This window comes from Protopterus annectens, chromosome 6.part1, assembly GCF_019279795.1.
Source record: "Protopterus annectens isolate FY-2018-M chromosome 6.part1, PAN1.0, whole genome shotgun sequence".
Classification (NCBI taxonomy): domain Eukaryota; kingdom Metazoa; phylum Chordata; order Ceratodontiformes; family Protopteridae; genus Protopterus; species Protopterus annectens.
In genome coordinates, this window is record NC_056738.1 from 81,320,737 (window position 1) to 81,337,236 (window position 16,500).

General features: G+C 42.1%; 1 protein-coding gene across 2 annotated transcripts in view; it reads left to right on the forward strand.

Annotated features, from left to right (window-relative positions):
• The window catches only part of ERICH2 (glutamate rich 2), a 948,280-nt gene that overhangs the window by 631,294 nt on the left and 300,486 nt on the right, over positions 1-16,500 (forward strand). The window lies entirely within an intron of this gene.

Sequence of the window (16,500 nt, forward strand, 5' to 3'; positions counted from 1 at the left end):
CATCTGCTGTGAGTTTCAAGAAATAGCTGGGGAGTAGGTCATCTGCTGTTGATGAGGTTTTTAGTTTGGAGAGCATACTTTTGATTGAAGTGGTGGAAACTGTTCTGAAGGTAAAGCTTGTATTACTGTTATTTTTGTTTGGGGGGATAGTGAGATAGGAACTGTCCTGTGATACTAAGGATAAAACTGAGTTCACAAAGTGGGAGTTGAATTGTGTTTCAATGGGAAATTTAGTGTCAGGGGTGGTTGGTTTGGGGGGTAGCCTTTTGGGTGGGTTTTAGTAGCTGGTTTTCATTTTTCCAAAATTTTTGGGGGTTGTGTTGGTATTTAGTTTGTAATGTTATGTAGTAGGATTTTTTGTCTAGCCTAATGCATTTTTTTTGCATGGTTGCGCAGTTCTTGGTTCTTAGTTCTTAGTTAGGCTTTGTGTTTCTTTGTTTTTGGTAGTAAAGCCAGGCAGTGTATCTGGACTTGAGGATTTGTTTGGTTTCTTTACTGAGCCAGGGGTTTGTAGAGGTTCTAACCTTGATTTTGCACAATGGAGCGACAATGTCTAGGTGCTGTAGAAATGTTTTGTTGAAATATGCTACAGACTGGTCAAGTGGCAGGGTTTTTAGGGGGGTCCAGTCACAGTTAGAGTATATTGAGGATCTCAAGAGAGAATTTTTTTGTGTTTCTAGTGGATTTAGTTAGTGGTTTTGCATATGCTTGTTCTACTACATATAAGGTACATTATGTTGTGGTTACATAAGGTGTCTGGGAGACTGGCTGTGTAGGGGTACAATGTGGGTTGTTAGGACCAGTTAAGGATGGATTCCCTTTTAGATTTTTTATCACATCTAGTTGGAATTTGGACTAGCTGCTGGTAGCCATGGAGATTTATTAGATTACCTGATGGTTCTGATATACAGGTGAGCCAATTTAGTTTGAAATCCCCCAGAATAAGAGTTTCTTGTGAGTATGTGGAAGAACACGAGGATAAGAAGTCTTCAAGACTAGCAGGTGTGTTACCAGGTGGAATATAGATCACAATTGTGGTGATGACCTTTTTAGGGTGAAGTTGAAGTTGTGGGATAAGTATGTCCCAATTATTGGGGGAGAGGTAGGAGTTTGGTAATTGACGTACAGTTAAGTTGGACTTGTACAGTTAAGGCAGTTCCACCCCGTTACAAAGTGGTCTGTCTTGTCTAATGATATTGTAACCGATAGGGAGAACTTCTGAGTTAGCTATGTTTTATTTAGCCAGGTTTCTGTTAAAGCAACTATGTCTGGGAAATAGTGTGCTGTTGTGTCCTGGAGTTCAGGTATTTTATTTTTGATACTTCTAATGTTAATATTTAGCATTAAAAGATGGTTTTGCTGCTGTTGTTAATTTGCCCAGTGATGAAGATAGTGGGGGTGTTATATTCTGACATTTGTGGTGGAGCAATTAGGGTTGGACAGGATGGATTTGGGCCTGGGTTGGGGTGGATAGCCCCACTTATGTTGAGCCTGGTGTTAAAATGGTGATACAGATGGAGTTTGGTGATGAGTGTGAGAAAGTATTGTGTTTTTTTGGAGTAGGAATGAGAGCATATGTGTTTAGTTCTGAATTGGTCTGTTCTGTAGTTCTTGAACAATTGCGGGCAGATATTATTATAACGTGCGGTGTCTATATATGAGAATACATAATATAGTGTTGTGCTAAGTTTAGGGATATTGCTAGTGATAACTTGTGGAGTTATAAAGAATTATGAGAAGACAGATGAGACTTAGTTGTGTGATAGTCATGGTTATCTGTCCATTAATTGCAGCTACAGAAGCTTACAAGTGTCAGATGATGTTAAATTGCAGACTTCTTCCATAGTGTATCTGCTTGGGCCACTACAAGTAAAGTAACTGAGTTATCTACTATTTTTCTGTGCCACCAATTATTTAGTGCATTTGACCTAGTACTGGGGCAAGCATCTGAGGGAGAGTCAGTCCATCATTTAAGCTTTTGTGGACTTAACAGCAAGCAGAAGCAGTTTGCAATCCCAGTTAAGTCCTGTAGGAATATCACCAGCCCTTGTTCCTCACTTATTACACCGAGGCTTCATATGCTAGGTTTTAGCATTTGTGGTGGTTCTTTGCTGCCCCTTATGCCAGTTAAAATTTGAATTCTGCAGTGAAATTTAATGGTAGATGGTGACTCACCATTTTTAAGTCCTCACCTCTTTACCCAAGGATTTAAGGGCCTCATCTTGTAGTTGAAAAAGAGGGAGCAAAGATTGTTTTCATTCAATAGCTATGTAAAACTTGAAGCCTAATGGCATTTTGTATGTAAGGATTTTCATAAAGGACATAAACTGCACCTCTGTATGAAAATGGAGACGAGTCAGACCCAGTTACTGCAGCCCAAGAAGGACCAGCAAAGTAAGGTCCACAAAAGCTGAGGGATTCAGTAATCAGTCTGCATGATGGTCATCAGTAGCCTTGATTGTCAGGTGGACTACTGCTTGCTAGCCTAACATTAAGTAACTGGGGATTCTTTGTGTTCCTTGCTGCAGGGTGGGAGCTTTGATGTTAAATATATAGGGATTCAGTTACCAAGACAGGGACTTGATGTGTAATAAACTTAGGACCTGTCCCTCAGACCTTACAGTCATGCATGGTCTGTAGAATCGCAACTTTTTACTTGAGCAGGTGATTCAGTTTCTCTTACTGAAGAAGGCAATTAAGCCAGTGTCATGGTAAGATTTAGGTGAGCTTCTACATTTTATTCCAAGCTCTGTAGAAGATGGGGACGGTCAGCCAATAAGACTTAAAATGATTCAACAAATTCTATCACGCCAATAATTTTGTAATGTTAACTGAGCAAACTCTTATGACCCACATAGGTGATGAAGCTGGACCTGCATCAGTATGTTTAAATGCAAGTCTCAATTCTTTCTCTGTGGATGATGTTTTTCTGAGTTTCCATGTCAGGTTTACCCTTTGACTTATCACCTGTTTCATGTCTCTTCACAAAATACTTAAGTTTGACAGTCACCAGTCTTTGTATGCAGGGCATTTTTGTCTTCTCTGTCTGTATGGATGGTTGTGTGTGGCACCTCTGGAGAACTTACTGATGTTGCTCCTGGAAAAGATTTTACTTTCACCTTTGATAATTTTCTGATCAATTTATGGAAGTCATAACTTATTCCAGTCAGAGAAATTTCAGGTTAGGGACTTTTGTTTTTTAATTAGAACCTAGAATATATATGTACAATATTTTGGTTATGTTTGTGCATTTGAGCAAACTAAAGATCTAATGAAGCTCTGTTGGGGGTCAGGATCATTGTTAGTCAGTAAAGAATATTCTCTTTGTGCTGAATTATCATCAATCACATCATTTCACTCTATGAAGGAAGAGCTCTTTTCTCAAGATGTGGTATATTTGATCAACTATGCATGTACTGACTTGTAGACAACCGAATATGATCTGGAACTGATGGCTTACTCTAGTGTGTCTCTCCTGTTTGTTTTGTGCTCTTTGTTTTAATGACTTTGCACTAGATATGATGTAGGATGCTTTGTAGAAGCAGTCGCAGTGCCTCTTAACAGTACCAGAGACTGAACTTTTCTGTGAAGTGACAAAATCAAGGCCCATCTGTATTTTTCCTTCTGCTGTAAAATGTAATGGTTTTGGATGATCAATCATTGTAAAACTGTATGCTAATTTCCTACAGCAGCTCATTTGAGTGCTAAGAACGGAAATGATGTAGGTAGTTTATACTTAAGACATCTACCCATTAACATTTATGCTAGAGAATGACCCACAGATTGCAGACTGCATTTTTGTACTCACAAATGAACAACCTCAATACTTCATTTCTTAGATATTCTGAGATTTTTAAATATATAGACCATTTATTTCACTTGTCTGTTGTTTTGAGACCTCACAATACTCTATTATGTTTGTATCTCCCATTGGATTCAGAAAGACACAAAGCTTCTGGATGATAAATTGAGGACCATTGTCTGGTATCTTTCCATCAGGAATTCCATGTGTAGCAAAGATAGATGTCATCACACCAAAATATTTTGACTTGTGGTTTGATGTAATTCCACAAGTTGGACAAACTGAGTAGTTAACACATAAGAGATCATGCAAATAGTCCGGCACACTGATGTCCCTCTCACCAGGTTGAACAAGGAGAAAATTACAGTCAGCTGCCTGTCGGGTGCCAGGATCCGCCACATAACACATGCACTCAATTCACTCCACAACAAGTACAAATATGACTCTGTCATTGTCCATGTTGGAGTGAATGACTTGAGAAGTACCTCCCTGGACTACATGAAAAGAGACGACACGGAAGAGCTCTCGGATCATGTGGCCCAGGCAGGTATGACCCTAGCCCTGAGTAGCATGCTGCCTTCGCCCAGAATGATACCACAATATAAGGACAAAATGATTGACTTCAACAATTGGCTAAGCGTCTGGTGTCATTCAAAGGGGATCCAGTATCTGTCTGCCTGGGATGACATGATTGACAGACCACGATGCTTTGCCAGAGATGGTCTGTACCTGTCGCCCCTGGGATTCAGGTTACTGGCTAAGGCTCTTGCCACCCCTATAGTGCCTTTTTTAGGCAAAGTTCAAAGGACAAAACCACCACTGTAACAGGTACAAGCATGCAAAATCTGAAGGTAATGCTACTCAATGCTAGAAGTCTAAACCTCAAAATGCACTCTCTCGAGGCAGTCCTAAAAATGGAGAACATCGATATCTGTACAGTAACTGAGACCTGGTTCAAGGCTCCAGAGAGCACCCCTGCAATACCAGGCTACAACTCTTACCACACTTTTCGGCCACCAAACCAGGACCGAAACACTAAAGGTGGAGGAGTGTCAGTATTCACCAAGGATATTCACACCACCAGGCTAGTTGCCCAACACAATGCGTCTGAAATTCTCCAGGTGCAACTAACACTAGGTAAGACTGCAATCCAAATTGTAGCTTGCTACAGATCCCCCACCATACCCCAAGATTCTCAATTCACCTTTCTAAACATACTGGAAAATATTAAGATAGAACCAAACACCCTAATACTGGATGATTTTAACTACCCTGCCATTAACTGGGAAAACTTACTCATGTACCAACACCTTTGCCCAACGGTTCTTGGAATTCATAAATTCCAATGCCATGGATCAACTAATCCATAGTCCCACCAGGGGCTCCAATATCCTAGACCTGGTCATTACCAACATGGGAAATCGATGCTCCACACCTGTGGTCACCCCCTCGTTAGTCAGGTCTGACCATAAGCTAATCACCCTTAACATCCACATCCCACCCCACCCCCAGTAAGGAAACCTCCATAAAAAACTTCTCCAAAGCCAACTTCATGCTACTCAAGTCAGAAGTGACAAACTTCATGACACCCATGCAGATGGGAACTGAAAGTTCAACTGCTGAATCCTACACTAAGGCACTGTACGAGCACATCCACTCATGCATGAATCGTGCCATCCCAAATAGAACAAAGATGCTGTCATCCAAAAAAAGGAAGCCAATCTGGTGGTCCCCTGCCATAAACAAACTTTACAACAAAAGGAAGAAACTGTTGCAGAAAAGAGGAAAATCCCAGGATACAAAAAACTCCCTTACCAGCCTCAGTAAGAAACTGAGATCCCTCATAAAATCCTCCAAAGCTAGTTACGAAAATAAAATTGCCAAAGATTCCAAAGACAACCACAAGGCATTCTATAACTATGTCAAGAATCTAAATGGCAATGCTCAGATCTGCTCTGAGCTAAAACAGAATGGCATTAAATATACTGATCCCAAGGATATTGCCAATATCCTGGCAAGATCGATTAAGTGCCAACTTCACCCCCCTCTCACCCCCTAAATGGCTCATCTCAATACCGGAAGATTGCCAAATTCTGGCCACACAAGTACAAAATGCACTATCCAAAGCTAAGAATACAGCATCCATGGGACCAGATGACATCCCAGGCTGTGTACTACATGAACTACAATATGAACTGGCACCTCACCTAAGTGTCATGTTTAATCATAGCCTCACCTCAGGGTTTGTGCCCATTGAGTGGCGCAGAGCTACAATTATCCCACTCCACAAGGGGGGATCCACCTTGGATCCCGGAAACTACCGTCCCATCAGTCTGACAAGCCTTATCTGCAAGGCCATGGAGCGTATTATCATGGAACTTATAAACAAAGACATTGGCAACCTTCAAACACTGGACCCCACCCAGTTTGTGTTCGTGAAGAGCCGATTTTGTCTCCTGAACCTGATTGACTTCTTCGAATCAGTCTCCAGAGCCATGGACAAGGGTAAGGTGGTCCACACAGCCTATCTAGACCTTGCCAAGGCCTTTGACACCATCCCCCACTCTGGAATCATAGATAAACTTACTAAGCTGGGCATTAATCCCTACGTCACCCAATGGGTTGCTAACTGGCTTACTGATAGAACCCACACTGTAAAAGTAGCCGACTCCAAATCCAGCTCCAGACAAGTGACAAGGGGAGTACCTCAGGGTTCAGTCCTGGGACCGCTCTTGTTTGGCATCTACTTCTCTGAAGTACAGGCCAACACTAAGGGACTCTGGCTAACAAAGTTGCAGATGACTGCAAACTGTGAGCCATTATTGAATCCCCAAATGAAGTGGATACTCTACAAATGGGCCTTACAGAAACAGATGCTTGGTGCCAGAGCCATGGGCTCAAGCTCAATGCCAAGAAATGTATAGTTATTTCCTTTGGAAAAAAACATGTATCCGTGAATTACCATATAGGTGGCAGTACACTAAACACCGAAAGTGTGATGAGACTTAGGGACACAGGTGGACAGTGGTCTCACCTTCGATAACCACATCGCCACAACAGTCAGGAAATCCTTCTATGTGGCACACCTCATTACTAAGGGCTTTTCATCCAGAGAAAAGGTCATTGTCCCACTGTACTCATCCCTCATTAGACCCATTATAGAATACAGCGCCCCGTTTGGTATGCACCTCACAAGACATCTGCAACAACTGGAAAGGCCACAGAAATACCTCACTAAAAGAATCACAGGCTTAAAGCAGATGCCCTACGCTGACCACCTTAAAAAACTCCAGCTATACTCTGTCACATATCGTCTACTCAGAGGCGATCTCTGCTTAACATAGAAGGCCATGTCAAACCCAGAGCTGTTGGACATGCTAGAAATCCCAATCCCTCAGAGCCACATGCTCCAGGGATCTAAACCTTGTCATCACAATAAACAAAACATGCTGGAGGGATAGGTTCCTGACCCAGAGACTCCCCATACTCTGGAATAGATTGCCCATACATGTCAAGCAGAGTGCCTCTTTGGCCCTCTTCAAAAGGAACCTTGACGATTGGATGGGAGAAAGGAAATTCATCCCGGGGATCACGTCAGTCACCCTGCTAGACAGAGGTCCAGGGAAGTAAATAGTGTGGAAAGAAATAGCCAGAGAATTGTTATGGCTAGGCTTGTATAGGCCCTAGGCCTGATAGCCTAGTACCAACCTATGAACCTATGAATTTTTGTATTGAAACAAGTCAGCTCTCATTTTCATTGAAGGTCAACAGGAAATATTTCAACTACCAGTCCCTTTTTTTGTTTTTGACATCTGAACATTTTACATATTTGTCAGTTCTGTAGTATCTGTTCCATCTATGGAGAGACATTTTAAGCTAAAAAGAACATCATGAGCCCGTTTCTTGCACTTTATTATGCCTAGGTGTGACTCCTGGATTGTTTTTAACACAACATCTTGCAGATGAATAATGATAACGTTGTCACCTTACATAATAAGTCTCTAATACAAAAAGTTTTCTTTGATATGGAAAATAAATAAAAATGATTAATGATGCATTAGCTGACCATCCTGATGTAACTGCATCACTCAACATCTGTAATTCAGATCTCAGCAGACAATGGCAGTTGAGAAACAATCCATAAGACCTCCCATTAGTTTCTCAAATAAATCTCCCTTTGCACTACTTTAGTTATGAGCTGTATGTATTAATTTGTCAGGTTTTGTTTGAGCTTGGATTATGTTTTTGCAAAGACAGTCTCCTTTGAAATCTTGCTGTCGTCTTTTGTAAAATATTTTGTGCATGTATCTGTAGTAGTTTATGGTCTAATTCCACTACAATGTGTTTATCATGGATGTAGTAAAATAACATGTGGCAACCAACAACCATGGCTATCACTTCCTTTTATGTTTGAGCATTGTGCATGTGAGCAGATGTCAGAGCTCTTAATCTAGAAGATGTTGAGCTGCCTTTCAGCAATAACACTGTACAAAGACCTTGCTGACTAGCATCTACCAGCAAAGTAGTAGGATGTGATACATCATGGCATGTAAGGGGTATGATAAATCACAATATTTAAGAGTAGAGGCCATAGTGACTAGATGGTAAAGTATCTTCTTAAGTGGCAGTTTTATATTTGAAATGTCATATGTGAACTTGGGAAATATTGTACTACAGTAAGGAAAGCCATAAAAAATTGATTTTTTTTATATATTTATAATTGCTTCAAGATTCAGAATTTTGTGAAAACCCTTCTTAAGACAATATATATTACCACATACTTGAGAGAAGTTGCACAGATCTTACACTTAACTTTGTTTTAAGCTTCGAGCATCTTTGCTTAATCTGTCTAGCAGTTTTAACAGATACAAGGTATGCTACTGTTTGTTAATTTATCAATCTAGGAGCTCAATTATATTCAGAATATCCATCTAGCTCTTCACCCTCTGTTGCTATAGCCTTCTGGAACACTTTTGGAGCTGTTCACATCACATTTCAAACAGTAAACTGCCTAGGGGGTATATTGTATATACATAGCTTGCAACATTTCTAAGAATGACTGGTTATCATCAAGGGCTTAGGGAAAATGTTGGGGACTGATGCACAATGCCTTAAGTGGTTTTATACATTTATTTAAGGCTTTTGAGGATCTGTGCATATTCTCAGTCTGCCATGTTTCTCAGCTGTTACTGTGCTATTTATCCATACATTCAGTTCTTTTTGAATAATTGTGTCTTCCACAGCTTCCACCTGCTTCAGTTCTTGTTCAGTTATTTTTCTTTGGACAACTGAAACTCTTACAGGAGCATAAATTCCTTGTATTGCTTCAGGAGAAATCGTAATTTGATACCTTTTTAACAAACAACCCACACCTTAACACAAATCAGAGTACTTTTGCAATATGTCATTAATACCTTTCAAAATATATTCAATATGAACTTGATGTGCCGTGCTTGTGTGAAGTGCTTATGACAGAAGCTCTTTCGGTTATTCACATTGGTATTATTTTGGCCACCAAAACTGACACTACAATATCTGACTAAATTTGTAAAAGGCTTTCGGTGGTTCTGTATAGACATACGGGGTGTTTTTGTGGCTGGACTTTGATAGTTTGCATATTATAACTCACTGCCTTTCATTGTTATTGCATTTGCTGTCAGACCTTTGGCTTTGCAATTAAACCATCTGCACTGGTTAGTAAACCCCTCTGTAACTGTGCAATCTGAATCATTTTAATTATACTATGTGATTTACACCCATTAAACTCAGAATGTTTGGTAGCCTTAAATGCATTTTCAAGAACCCTACCTGGTATATTAAACTGTCTTTTCAGCACACAAACACTCAGATTTATCCCACAGGCTTCAGTTTGTGAATATAGACAAAGCATGTATGGAGACTTGTATACTTTGAATGCCTTAAATGCAGATTTAAACAGCACAATACATTCAATTCCAAGATTCAGCTTACAAACTACAATCAAGCCTTTAATCATCAACTTTAATGACAAAATCTAATTACTGGCAACAGCAGTGATAGCTTTATCTATAAACATAGTGTGTACTGCATTTGCTATATGCAACTCTACAGTGCTCACAACTTTTCTATTTTGTTCTTTTCTGCTTCTAATACATGCAATTTTTAGTTGCAATATTTGACCTCTACAGACATTTTTTGAAATGGTTTGAACTATAACAAGGCCTACAGATTCCATTTTTTGCTTTGCTTTGTAGTGTGTTTCATGCTATTAGCTGTGTTACTTACAATGGGTATGGTTACTGCTTGCCCATTATTACCGGGCATCATCATAGACAACATACAGCCACCTTAACTTTTATTTTTAGTAGTTGTGTGCTTTGTTTTAGTTAATTTTGACTAACACCCATTATTTTGTACACTTCCAAATCATCTGTCATGCTTTGAAGCTATATGTTTAAAACTGCCTCACCTACATGCATCAGTTGCTTTGTCTAATATTAAGCCAACTTCTGGTAATATCATTCCCACTGATCTGCTCCTTTTTGATTCTACACCCAATCCTATCGCTTGTACAAGAATTATGAAAGTCACCAAAAAGTCTTCTAATCTGTGTTTCAGCTTCATTTCCTAAGCATAAACTGACTGCTTTAACCCCTTGATTTCTAGTAAAACACAAAAAATGATGCCCTACTTATGGAATGCTTGGAACTTTTAGTTATGTACTCACCATAACTTCAGATGTTTGGGATCCATCTCGCCTACATTCTGACTGATGGGTTCATGCCAAAGAGCAAAGTCTCTTATTGGCTGAGCTTACTATATCCCAGGATGCACCACTCCCCCAGATCTAGTTTGTCCGCATACATACACAGACCCACATGCTGCTTATATAACATTGTCAGATGAAACAAGATAAAAAACAGTAGAACTCAAAACCGTTCAATCTCTTCTGATCTCCAAGGCAGGGGAAGGAGGGTAGATGGATCCCAAACATCTGAAGTTATGGTGAGTACATAACTAAAAGATGTTATGTGATCCTATCTCGGCTACATTCTGACTGATGGGACAGCGTCCCTAGCACCTGAATCCTGGGTGGCTCACTGGAAAACACTCCTGAGTACCGTGGAACCAAATGATGCTCGCCCTTTAGATGCCACATCCAATTTATAGTGGGAAATGAAAGTGTGGGTTGGACCAAGTAGCCGCAGCACAAATCTCAGAAATAGCGAGCTTGGAATGAAAAGCAATAGAAGTAGCCATAGCTCTGGTAGAGTGAGCTTTGATAGATGTTGTAAGTTGCTTATTTGAAGAGGAATAAGCCTGAGATATACAATCTCTAATCCATTTGGAGATAGTAGCTTTAGTGATGGTTTTACCCAATTTATTATCTGAAAAGGACACAAACAACTGGTCTGATTTTCAATTTGCTGAGTCCTGTTTAGATAGAAATTGCCTGTGAACATCCAATTTATGGAGGGTGTACTCCGCTTGTTGGAGAATTTTGGAAAGAAAACTGGTAGCTCTAGAGATTGTTGGAGACAGAGATTAGAACAAACCTTTGGGACAAAAGATGGGTTAGGCCTAAGTGATACTCTATCCTTGTGAAAAATCAAGTGGTTTGATAGATAGGGCTTGAAGCTCTGAAATTCTTCTTGCAGAGGTAATTGCAACTAAGAAGGCAGTTTTCCAAGACAGATATTTTAACTCACATGTAGCAGCCGGTTCGAAGGGGAAGATGTTAAGGCACGGTACCAAATCAAGATGATGAAAAACTGGAGGTCTTAACAGCCCAGCACCTTTAATGAAAGTTTTGCATAATCTGCTGCTCATCAACGGTGGATCCATGGATTCGTGAAATTTAGAGATAGCTGCTAGTTGGACTTTAATAGTAGAGACTGAAGATCCTTGATTAAACAAGGATGTTAAAATTTCAAAACCTCTGGTATCCCTGAGTTGAGCCCAGATAGCAAACCTCTTCCACTTACTGAGGTACAATTTCTTAGTGGTGGGTTTGTGGGCGAAGATAAAATGTGAATAACTTGGTCTAAGGTGTGATTTCTGACTAAAGTCGGAAGTGGAGGAGCCAAGCTGTCAATTTCAAAGTGTGAAGGGACTGGTGTTGTCGCCCGACTGATGAATCAGCAGATCCGAGTTAGATCCAAAACCAAGGATCGTCCACTGCATGTTTCTTCAGGTACGGAAACCATACCTGACGAGGCTAGTGCGGAGCAATTAGTATCATTGTGGACTCCAATTGAGAAGCTTTCTGGATGACTTTGGGAGAAGTGGAACCGGAGGAAAGGCATAAAGTAGTCCTGTTGGCCAAGGTTGGACCAGAGCATCCATAGCTGCCTCCCCTGCGTGGAGTCAAGGAGAAGAACCTTTGCTTTTGCACTTTTTTTGTGGTGTTGCCCCATTTTCTGAAAACCTGAGCTGCTACTGTTTGGACCACTCGTGAGGAGAGAGAATCGTCCTGCTTAATCTGTCTGCCAATATATTACACCCTCATGGCCTCTCTGCAAAGGGGGTAGGATCTGGTCCCTCCTTGTTTGTTTAGATACCAGACCACCAACATGTTGTCTGTGTGGATAGCGATAATGCCTTGAGGGAGAAACTTGTGGAGGGCCTGTAGGGACAGAAGTACAGCCCTCATTTCCAATACATTGATATGGAGAAAGGTTTGCCAAGAAAAGGTCTTCCCTGATTCAGATTGGATGGCTGAAGCCACCAGCGGAGGTTTCTGTAATCATAATGGGGTGATTGAGGGGGAGATTCTGAAAGGACCATTGAGTCGATAACAGCCACTGAAGAATCCTCATGTGCAATCTTGCCAGTGGAACTAGGAGAACCGTGGCAGACATCGAAAACTAAAGTTGCAGGACCATCCTGGCTGGGGCTTTGGATCTTGAAAGCAGGGCTTGAACTTGACCTTGTAAAGTTTGAATCCTTTCAGTAGGAAGAAAGCGCATCAATTTTGAGTCTATCTCTGCTCCTATGAACCTTATGCGCTGAGAGGGCAGCAAGACAGACTTTGACCAATTGAATTTAATTGGTAGCCCCAGGAGATGGTGGCTTTGAGGTTGTCCATTAGTAGATGCCTGGTGGTGGCAGGCAGGAGCCAGTCGTCCAGATAGGGAAACACTTGGAATCCAAGACTCCTCAGGTGAGCAGTTACTACTGCCAAACACTTGGTGAACACCCTGGGGCTGTGGTGAGACCAAAGGGCAGTGCAGGCTGAAGGCAGATACCTCCTGGGCGCCCTGATGTATCGGTATGTGATAATCATCCAAACATCCTTCTCCAACAATGGGAGAATGGATTGTAAAGTGACCATTCGAATTTGGATTTCATGGATGATTGGTTTTGTTTGAATCGAAATGGATTTCATGACGGATTGGTTTTTAGTTTGCTGATCCAATATTGGTCTCAGGTCCCCTGTCTTTTGGCACTAAAAGAACCTTGAGTAATTTCGGATCCGATCTGGTCTGTAGGGACGGTTGGATGACTCCTTTTCTAGCAGCTTTGACGCTCTGCGGCTGCAATTTCCCTTGACTGGGTGGTGGGTCCGGAATGGTGTAACCTCCCCATCTGTCCTGAGTGATAGACTCCCAGGCTTTTAGGTGCTTGGACTGGCTCTGGAGCAGCACAGCCGGGCAATCCCTCATGAAGTGTGGGAGGCTGAAGAAAAATTTCCCCCCTCTGCCTCTGGAAGGGGAATCTTCCTGCTGTTGAGGAAAAACTTACGTGATTTGCAGAACCACATCTTCCCTCCTCCTTTAGCCTTGGGATAAGGCCGAAGAGTGGAATAACGGCACACACGGCAGAATAAAGTTTTCCTCTTGCTCACAGCGGGTAAGAGTGTCTTTAACCTTAGGTCCAAACAAAGAGGACCCATCAAAGGGAGCGCCGGCGAAAGAAGACTTGAAGGCCTCAAAAATGACACACAAGCAGAAGGCTTGTCTGTCTCCAGAGCCACGCCTGTGCCTGTCGCTTTGCTGCCGCCTTCGCCGCGATATGAAATGAGCCTCATGGACGAGTTAGAAATCGAGGTAAGGATAGCCAACTGAGAGCTAACCGACTGGGCTAGCTGCTCAGGGTTTTTTTCCCTGAGAGAGATCAGCCCTTGACCAGATCCCCTAGCCTGCCTGGTAAATGTGCCAAATAATTCAGGGACCTCAGGGTGCGCTTTCCCCGGTGTCCATGCCTAGACTCTTTATTAGGAGGATGACGATGTTGAAGCCCTCTCTCTGCCCCCTGTTGTGTAGCAGATGCCACCACCATGGCATCTACAGCCACGCCTTTGTCAAGAACTCCTTCTCGGGTGGGCAGACAAAAATTTGTTAGAAGGCACTGGTTCCACAGTATCTGGATGTTCCCACGCCTCTGACAAAAAAAATCCAGGAGGGCGGAGACACCCAGGAGGCGGAGGGCTGAGCCCCAAAGGCCTGAGAAGCACTGACTCATCAGCAGAGATCTCTAAAATGTCTGTGAATGAGACATCATCCGAATCATCAAGATCAGTGTCCTCTCTTCCTTGGGGCTCCTCTGAAGACAACTCCGAAGAACCCTCAGGAGGGAAGGGACCCCAGTGGGGGTAACCTCAAGCCCCGGCTCCGCTGCTAGGGAGGAGGGAACTGCCAAAGACCCAGTCTCCAGGAAGGTGCCGTAAAGCCGAGAGATGGCGAGAAGACTTGGCAGGCACTCTCCTCATAGCTCTGCCGACGGAGCCGGGCGGGGTCGAGAGGAGGAATGGCAATGGCATGGGCTCGCCCGCTCCAGTGGGTCGGAGGGACTGGAACAGTCTTTGGAGCACCCTGTCTATGTCCGAATCTGACATCCTCGATGACCTAGAGGATACTGAACGGGTTCAGTTGGCCTCTCCAAACCCCCCAAGGGGCTAGGGGGACCGGCGAGGGCGATATTTGACTATGACTATCGAAGGAATACCCAAACTAGTTTCCATCGGTGTCGAGGAGGACTTAGGCGCCGAGGAGGAGTGTCTGACGATGAACCTTCATTCGCTCCGACCAGTGGAGCCCAGCCATCGGCTCCGAGCCAGAGGAGCCGGACTGGAGGGCATCGAGGCAGACCCCCGCCTCGGCTCAAGTCCTTTGTCTTTTGGCGGTCGGGTCCGACGGACTGGTCGGAGCCAATGCCCTTTCTTTTTAGCAGGAGAAGGAGAGGATGCTAAAGCTTCTTCAAAAGAGGGTTTTATAAGGCCTTTCAAAACAAGCTTATTTTTCCTCTCTTGGAGGACCTCGAAAAAAAAGTGACACACGCTGGCAGACTCCTGCAAATGTTTGCCCAAACAATATACACACAGAGAGTGGTCATCCGTGATAGACATTTTAAAACTACATTTAGTGCATTTTTTGGAAGGCCTAGGGGCCTGAGACATTATAAGAAAACTGAGTACTCTCTCACAGACAAAACTTTGTTGTGGAAAGACTGACCCTACAAGATTAACTTGCCGTTTACAATGATAGCCAATTAAAATAAAGGCCAACTGAAGACATACAACAGTGAATAAAGTATACAGAAATCCAAGAACCCCAAGGTTCAAAGGGATTAACCAACAGGAAAGGCCCTATGGAAGAAGGGAGCCTGTACCGAACAAACACCAATCACACACAATTTTCTTACAAAAGTTTTCAAAACACACACACAGCACAGAGAGCTGTTAAAAAACAGCTTTTGTTAAAGAATTAGCAAATTTCTGACAGAAAAAGTTAGTGAAAAGACACTACTTAGCTCAGCCAGCTCGAGACCACGTCTTTGCTAGTTAGCGGCAAACGAGATCTGGGGGACTGGTAGTGGTGCATCCTGGGATATAGTAAGCTCAGCCAAATAAAAAACCCATCAGTCAGAATGTAGGCGAGATAGGATCACATAACATCTTGCTTTTCAAGATGATAATCTTACCTCTGTTACCTTTATGGATTAAAGTACTAAATATGTGAATTACTTTATTGTCTGTGACATGAAGAAACATTGCTCTTACTACTGCTGGAACTGTCTGGCTATCCTCCTCCCACATTGCCTTTGTTTCTGCCCACAAATCCTGTTATTTTATGATTTTCTCTCTCTCAGTACGTAAGATACTGTAATCACTGGGTCCAACAATTTCACTGATTAGTGCTACTTTTGTCTTCTTTTCCTGTACTACTGTATCTGTTTTTCTCGTATCTGTTTTTGAACTGTTGGTAATGGGTGAACCCATGTGATATAAACCTCATAATTTTCTATAATGTGTTGTGGTTCATGTTTCCAGTGCTTTTCCGCTACTTGCACAATCCATAATGCAACAGTCTTGCCATATTTTTATGCCTTTCAGTATATAGGCTTTCTGGCATTAGTGTATCACACCCAGCAACAAGATGTGTGACTGTTTACAGGTCTGTTTTACAAAACCTACATTTATTAGTTTCTCTGACATGTTCAGTGGACTTTGTAAACCAATAATGAATGCGTAGTCCACTATCCTGTGCTGCTAATATTAACCTTTCATCTTTTGGTTTAAATTCACCTCTCCTTAACCATTCTTGGTTCAGATTCTGATTGACATGAGGGTTGTTCCAGGAGTTTTCTGTACTTGCAACTATATTTATGCATTTTCCACATTTCTTGCCTTCTCGTATCATCCTTCACCTTATATTCCTTCTTTTGTTTCTTTTGCACATTCTATTACTGCCTGTTTTTTTGATACTAATATACTTTTG